Source organism: Scyliorhinus torazame, chromosome 15 (genome assembly GCF_047496885.1).
Source record: "Scyliorhinus torazame isolate Kashiwa2021f chromosome 15, sScyTor2.1, whole genome shotgun sequence".
Classification (NCBI taxonomy): domain Eukaryota; kingdom Metazoa; phylum Chordata; class Chondrichthyes; order Carcharhiniformes; family Scyliorhinidae; genus Scyliorhinus; species Scyliorhinus torazame.
The window spans coordinates 193,580,527-193,588,739 of NC_092721.1; the positions used below are offsets into that span (position 1 = coordinate 193,580,527).

Here is an 8,213-nt window from a genome sequence, read left to right on the forward strand (position 1 = left end):
GTTGACATAATGCAGGCTGGCGAGTGAGAAACTAGATTAGGATTAATTAGGTGCCGGCCCAGGCACATCTAATGCAGAGTGGTCAGTGAGGACATGCTCATTCTCACAACTGCCACAGCTGACTAGCCGCGCTTTTCCAAGCTGACACATGAAGAACATTTAAACTGCAAGTTGCATCCCACAATGCGTTACTTGTGTTGCGCACCACTTTATGGGTCTGCGATGTGTTCATTCCAATAAAGCAATTTTCATATGATTGAGCTCATTTTTGCTCCCTTGTTATCAGTGATTTCACAGGTTTCCTGGCTGCTCGATGTAATCAGTGCAGGATCAGACTTTCAAGTGGTTTGTCATCAGTTACAATTGATAGCCCTGTGCAGAAGAACCCCAGTGTTGCATTGCCTGGGAAGAGTCTATGATTGCAAAATCATTCGCTGATTATGCAGGAGCTACAGTATAAAGCATTGGCTCCACGTGCTGCTGTAGCCTGCGGTTGTCATTAACTATTTCTGCAGCAACCACCCCCCCCCCCCCCCCCCCTCCCCCCATGCCCCTCCATTTATCTCCTTCTCCTGAAGACTGTCGCTCATACACTTCCACAAGCTCTCTCTTTAAATGGCCATTCGCCAGACATTATCCCAGGCATTGATGTTCCAATTTAGGGCAGCATGGTAGCATTGTGGTTAGCGCAATTGCTTCACAGCTCCAGGGTCCCAGGTTTGATTCCCAGCTGGGTCACTGTCTGTGCGGAGTCTGCACATTCTCCCCATGTCTGCGTGGGTTTCCTCCGGGTGCTCCGGTTTCCTCCCACAGTCCAAAGATGTGCGGGTTAGGTGGATTGGCCATGCTAAATTGCCCTTAGTGTCCAAAAAGGTTGCGTGGGGGTTACTGGGTTACGGGGATTGGGTAGATATATGGGCTTGAGTAGGGTGCTCTTTGTAAGGGCCGGTTCAGACTCGATGGGCCGAATGGCCTCCTTCTGCACTGCAAATTCTATGATAACTCTATAAATTTCAACTGCACCCCACATGCAGCAAACACCGGGTGGGGCTGGGTGAGGGATGGGAGGAGTTAAAAAGGGGGGCAGTGGCTTACCCCCCTCTGGTCCTGCTGCCTCCCCCGTGGGGTTCCAAGGGAAAACTGAGCAAATTGAATTAGGTTTGGAATTTGGTTTCATTGAACATATGACTTGCTGCGGATCGTAAAAAGCCGTAGAATTGTACAAAGCTTTAGTTTGAAGCTATTTCTTTTGATGATTTAAAAAAATTATAACACCTAATGTTTCCAATTGTGATCAGTACTATGGAAACATAACGGGCAGGTTTCTCCGTCCTGTCAACCCCGTTTCCGGTGCGGATTTTCCGTTCCCGCTGCCGGCAAATGGGGTTTCCCATTGAGAGCCACCCCATTACTTACCCTTGTCCTGTGAGTGTCCCTTGAAGAAAGGTTTGGTCCCTTATCATGTGACTTGTAGCACGGCTTCAGTGATGTCATTTTGTGGGTGGAGCTGGGCTGTGGCTGTCAGGTGAGAGGGTTTTCTTTTGGTTTCAGGTTTTGTTTGGTTGCTTTGGGCTGCAGAAGAAAGAAGCACTATTTCCCTGTTTTTCTCTGTTTTCATTTTAAAGCTGTTCCAGTGAAAAACACATTGGGTGTGGGAAACTGCCTTGGTAATTTTAAAGATAGAGGTGTTTTCCTGAAGGAGTTTGAAACTGCTGGTTGAAACTGGATCAGAATCTCAGGGAAAGGACCCATCCCAGTCAAGTGAGAAGATAGTGTGCTGGGAAACGCCCTTGAAAGGGGTCTTGGTTTATTAGATTTTGTTATTGAATTGAAACAGTTAAAGGGCGAATTCATGAAGTGTTATATACATAGATTACTGTAGCTGTTGTGTTGTCATTATGTTTGTAATTGATAAAAACATTCTTGCTGTGTTTCTATATATATCTACATATGTTTAGATATCTAGATGTTAACTATGTTCTTAGAAAGTCCTTGTTATAATTAAAGTGTATAGGAAGTCTGATGAATCACACCTCAAGCGAAGGCTTTTGTGCTCATGCAATCCAAATTCAACAGGTGAACTTCATAATACAGTTTGGAGTTTCTAAGCCCTGGCCCATAACACCCGGAGATCTTTAAAACATTTCAACATTAGATGTGAATCTGAGATTGGAAGGCACTGGTCAATCTCAATTGTGCTAAGGGCTACGCTGACCACAAGTTTGGGATTGAATAAAATGAAAGTCTCTAATCATCGCCGAGGACCATAGGCTGCTCCCCCACGTTTGAGAGAGAGCTGACTGGTGTGACTGGTGGTGATTTCATCTCAGGGTCACCACACCTCAGGTGAGGCAAAAAGGTTGAGAAGGCTTCATGGATAACCTCAACCGGATCGGGGATTTATCCTGTGCTTGTTGGCATCGCTGCACATCGCAAATCAGCCATCCATGATAATCGACCCCCGAGTTGGAGATTATCAGTCAGGCTCTCAGTGTCGGTTGTTTACCAATCCAGAAGCTGCATCTAAACATAGGGCACTTCCATTTGCAAACAAAACCAACACGTCCTTGTCTTGTGCCTTTTTCAGCTGGGGAAACAGCTGAAGCGGAAACGGAAAATGCTAGACAATCTCAGCAGGTCTGACAGCACCTGTGGAGAGAGAAGATAGCTGATGTTTCGGGTCTGGGTGACTCTTTGTTAAAGGTAGAAATAGGATGTGTTTTAACCCACACGAGACCCACTGGGATGGATCAATTAGCCTCCCCGTGAACCTTGTAGAATACGAGTGTCCCTGATGAGGGGCAGGGTCTCATCAGCAGAGTTAAGGATTCTGACATAAAAGCGGGCCAAGATGGGAGCCGAACAGGACAGTCCTGGCTGAATCTTGAAATATATAGGGCAGGATTCTCTGATTTTGAGGCTATGTCCAGATGAAGTGTCTAGTTTCATGACAAAAAAGTTAGTACCTGTTTGGGAAAAATCAAGGGAGCCGTGGCTAAAATACAAGTAGACCCTGAAGCACAGCCTAAATACGTTCGGGCATGCCCGGTCCCCAATGCACTGCTGGCGAAGATTGAGGCAGAGCTCAGCCGACTAGCGGGCCTCGGGATCATTTGGTTGGTAAGATTATTGATTGGGTAGCACCTACAGTTCCCGTCTTTAAACTGGACAAAACTGTTCGACTTTGCGGCGATGATAAATTCACAGTGAATAGGGCCTCCCGATTGGATAGGTATCCGATGCCGTGACTCAAAGATCTATATGTGAAATTGACTGGAGGTCAGTCCTTTACAAAGCTTAATATGAGCCATGCATATCTCCAACTGAAATTATACCCTGAGTCCAGACAATGCTTGGCAATAAATATCCACGGGGCCTTTATTAGATTGCCGTTCAGAGTATCGTTGGCTTGCACCATTTTTTAACAATACGTCATAGAAAACATTCTGAGGTGGCTGCCACGCGTGGTGGTTTATTTGGATGACGTATTGGTCTCCGGGTTCGACAGAGCGAGAGCACCTGAGCAACTCGGACGAGGTGGCCCTTTGTTTTTCAGAGACAGGCGTCCACCTCAAAAGAGAGAAGAGTGTCTTCCAAGCCAGGGTGGTCATTTACTTAGGGTACCCCGTGAAATGGGATGGACTACATCCGGCAGAAGAAAAGGTGTGAGTGATTCTATAAGCCCCCGCGCCGGAGAACACAATCGAGCTGCACTCGTTTCTGGGGCTCATGAATTATTGTGGAAAATTCATTCCTGAACTCTCAACCTTGCCACCCCCCCTGCACATCCCTGCGAAAGAAAAGCCAGGAATGGGCGTGGAGAGCACCACAGGAAGAGGCCTTTTCTTGGACTTCATCCGGCCTGCACTACAATCCCACTGGTAGTTACATGCATTGCCTCGCCATATCATATTGGCGCTGTGTTGTCACACCGTATGGACGATGGTAGAGAGCGACCAATTGCATTCACCTCCAGAAGACTGGCCACATCAGAGCAAAACTATGCACACATTTTCACAGTCAAAGAGAATGAGGCAGCCAAGCAAGTTGATACAGGGCAGTACGGTAGCACGGTGCTTAGCACTATGGCTTCACAGCGCCAGGGTCCGAGGTTTGATTCCCGGCTTGGGTCTTTGTCTGTGCGGAGTCTGCACATTCTGAAATGAAAATGAAATGAAAATCGTTTATTGACAGAAGTAAGCTTCAACGAAGTTACTATGAAAAGCCCCTAGTCACCACATTGCGGCGCCTGTTCGGGGAGGCTTGTACGGGAATTGAACCGTGCTGCTGGCCTGCTTGGTCTGCTTTAAAAGCCAGCGATTTAGCCCAGTGATCTAAACCAGCCCTAGAAATGAGAAGCACTGGATGTTTCTGCCCGGGTTCGAACCGGGGACCTTTCGAGTGTTAGGCGAATATGATAACCACTACACTATAGATACCGCTGGCTCTCCGTGTCACCCCGTGTCTGCGTAGGTTTCTCCCGGGTGCTCCGGTTTCCTCCCACAAGTCCTGAAAGACGTGCTGTTAGATAATTTGGACATTCTGAATTCTCCCTCTGTGTACCCAAACAGGCACCGGAATGTGGCGACTAGGGGCTTTTCACAGTAATTTCATTGCAGTGTTAATGTAAGCCTACTTGTGACAATAAATATTATTATTATTATAATCAGGCTGCTGATCGATTGATTTTATTGTCACATGTATCAAAGTGTAGTAAAAGTATTTTTTTGCGGCCAAGGGAACATACACAGTACGTACACAGTAGACAAAAAAATTATTGACAAACTACATTGTAAGATTCCTCTTATCCCTCGCTCATGAATAAGGGACGGTATTCTCCGCGAATCGGCGGAGTGGGCCACTCCGGCGCCGAGGAGCGGCGTGAACCACTCCGGTGTCGGGCCGCCCCGAAGGTGAGGAATGCTCCGCACCTTCAGGGGCTAGGCCGGCTCTGGAGTGTTTGGCGCCTCGCCAGCCGGCGCAGAAGGGCTTGGCGCCACGCCAACTGGTGCCGAAAAGCCTCCGCTGGCCGGCGCGAGTTTGCGCATGTGTGGGAGCGCCAGCCTGTGCTGGAGTCATCCCAGCGCATGCGCAGAGGGGTTCTTCTCTGCACCGGCCATGGCGGAGGTTGACAGCGGCCTGTGCAGAGGGAAAGAGTGCTCCCACGGCACAAGCCTGCCAGCGAATCGGTGGGCCCCGATCGCGGGCCAGGCCACCGTGGGGGCACCTCCCAGGGGCAGATCCCCCCATGCCCCCCCAAGGACTCTGCAGGCCACCCATGGAGCCAGGTCCCGCCGGTAAGGGCCTGTTGTGATTTACGCCGGCGGGACCCGCCGAAAACGGGTGGCCACTCGGCCCATCGCGGGTCGGAGAATCGCCGGGGGGGGGGGTGCTGCCAGCAGCCACCGACTGGCGTGCCGCAATTCCCGTCCCCGCCAAAACCCCGGCGCCAGAGAATTCGGCAGCCGGCGGGGGCGGGAATCACGCCGCCCCCCCCCCCCCCCGCCGATTCTTCGACCCGGCGGGGGGGTCGGAGAATCCCGCCCAAGGTCTCAGTCCGGTTGAATAGGTGTAGAAAGCACTCTTTATTTCTTTAAGAATTTGTTTGGTGCATCTGCACAAAAGTTTCTGTGAGTACATTGAAATGTCCTTGAGACTGAAGAGTGAATGCAAAAAACTTCACAGCAAGACTGACTCCAGATTTACAAATTAAAAGTCAATTCAACAAAAGGCCTTTTTAAAAGTAATTTTCACAAATGTTTCAAGGATCTCGGACGGCTAAAATTCTTCTCTCTAATCAGTCATACGGATCACATTCTTAAGGGAATGCTTATTTGGGTTTAGCCCCTTACTTCGTTTCATTGGTTCTAATTCTCAGCTGAAGCTTTCTGATTTATTCGAACAACTGTCTGTCACTTAGAACATGATTTGTTATCCAAGCATTGGTCCTTACTTAAAATTCACCGATATCCATCAAATTAATTAAATGTCTACACAGATAAGGGGCATCATTCTCCGCCGGCGGGAGTCTCCGTTTTGCCAGCGCCCGGGGGTTTCCCGACCGCGTGGGGCTGCCCCACAATGGGAAACCCCATTGACCGGCCGGTGTTACGGAGACTCCCGCCGGCCGGTCGGGGCAGAAATGTGGCGGGGCGGGTAGGAGAATTTCGCCCATGGTGCTTGCACTAACCTTGCTTTTGATACATTTTTATTATTAAATGAAATGAAATAAATTCGCTTCTTGTCACAAGTAGGCTTCAAATGAAGTTACTGTGAAAAGCCCCTAGTCGCCACATTCCAGCGCCTGTTCGGGGACGCTGGTACGGGAATTGAACGGTGCTGCTGGCTTGTACTTGGTCTGCTTTCAAAGCCAGCGATTTAGCCCTGTGCTAAACAGCCCAGTAAATGTATTGTGGAACAATGACTTATACATTACGAAGGGCTTAAGAAAGTTTCTTTTGAACAATATTGGGCGAGGTTCTCCGACCTCCCCGCAGGAGATTCGCCGCGCGAATCGCGCAACTCCGCTCCGCCGCTGGGACGCCATTCTCCAACGCGTGCCAAAATGGGCACCCGCGCATGGCCGGTTGTCACGCCGGCGTCATTCTAACATGGCATAAAACAGCGTCAACCAGTCGTGCTGGCTCGGGGGGAGGGGGGGGGGGGCACGTCACATACACCGGAGCTCCACTTCTATTGCAGCACCCCTCACACACACTGGCACACAGCCCCCATCCCACCCCCCCACGCATCGGACAGAGTACAGGGGCAGCTCACATAGGTGTGGAATGTGTTTAACGATTCTGTTCTCTGCACCCATGCCAACTTACTCATCAGTGTCTACCTTTCTGGCCTTACGGGCCCCATGACTATGTCTCGGTGTTCCCTCAGACGGTACAGCAGAACTGGAGGTGGACTCATTGTGATTCCTGCCCTGTGACTAGGGTCCCCTTTGGTGGCCGTTTCCTGGGGCGGCCCAGCCAGGCTACACCTCGGGCAATTGGGATGGCGTGGTGCCACCCTGTTCTGCCCGCTGCCCACCAGATGCACCAGAGACGGTAGGAGGGGAGTCCGAGGTGGTGCGGGGTCCCCCCTGCAGGGAGAGCCGGAACGGGCCCCAGCACTTCCTCCTCCCTCGGGGTGCCCGGTGGCCCCCGGACCTCTCCATAGGATGGGGGTGTGAGCGGATCCTGCACCCGGGGCACCACCATCACCTGGCGCTGCCAGTCCTGGAGGCCCGAACTGGTATCGACCAGGGTCTGGATGTTCGCAGCCATAGAGCTCAGGGAGTTTGCCATCCCTGTCTGGCTCTGTACAACGGCATCCATCACCCGGGCAATGGCACTGATGCTCTCAGGCCATGGCCTGCTGAGATCGAGCCAGGTTATTGAGCGCTTCTGCGATGTTCAGCTGGCCCTGGCTCATGGCTGCCTGTAAGACGGCAGCTCTGTCCTGGGCCGCGGAGGCCGCGTGCACAGATAGCCCCAGGCCCTGCAAACTCAGTCCCATGCCCGACACTGTCACCACCATTGTCTCCACTGCGGACGCCACCCGTGCGGTGTTGGTCATTACCGGCACCATTTCCTGTTCTTGGACGCAGATGCACTCCTTCCTGCACTTGTGTCTGCAGGTGCTGGAAAACGGCCGACACCTTCTCACGCTCCTGGCTCCCTGACTGCATCGCGTCTATTGGTGGGTGGGGGAACTCCAGGAACCCGGAACCCGTCTGGGTGGCAGATGTTTGCCGGGGCTGGGCTGCCCTCAGACCGTCCGGCCCCTCGGCTGCTCCTACTTCCACCTGCTGTACCGGAGCGGCTGTGTGGTGCGCACCAGTTAGTGTCCCAGAAGCCTCACCATTAAAATGGCCAACCGAGGTGAGAGTATCTGCGGAGGCGGACGGTACAGGGGACAGCTGTGACGCAACCTCAGTGTCTTCATAGGACCTGCGGTCGGGGGTCCCCTGGGGTTCCATGTCCTGTATGTCCGTCCCCTCCGTGGTGGTATCATGTTGTGCTCTTTCATGTCTGTCTGTGCCCTGTGTGCTAGTGTCCTGTGTCGTCGTATCGTGTCTGTCTGTACCCTGTGTGATGGTGTCCTGTGTCGTGCCTGTCAGTCCCCTGTGTGCTAGTGTCCTGTGTCGTCGTATCGTGTCTGTCTGTACCCTGTGTGATGGTGTCCTATGTCGTTGTGTTGTGCCTGTCTGTCCCCTGTGT

The 8,213-nt window shown here is 51.5% G+C and overlaps 1 non-coding gene across 1 annotated transcript; it reads right to left on the minus strand.

Moving 5' to 3' along the window:
• Window positions 1-4,366: 4,366 nt before the first annotated feature.
• Window positions 4,367-4,439, minus strand: trnav-aac (transfer RNA valine (anticodon AAC)). Its single transcript has one exon. It is a non-coding gene; the product is annotated as a tRNA-Val (tRNA).
• Between the last annotated feature and the right edge of the window lie 3,774 nt (window positions 4,440-8,213).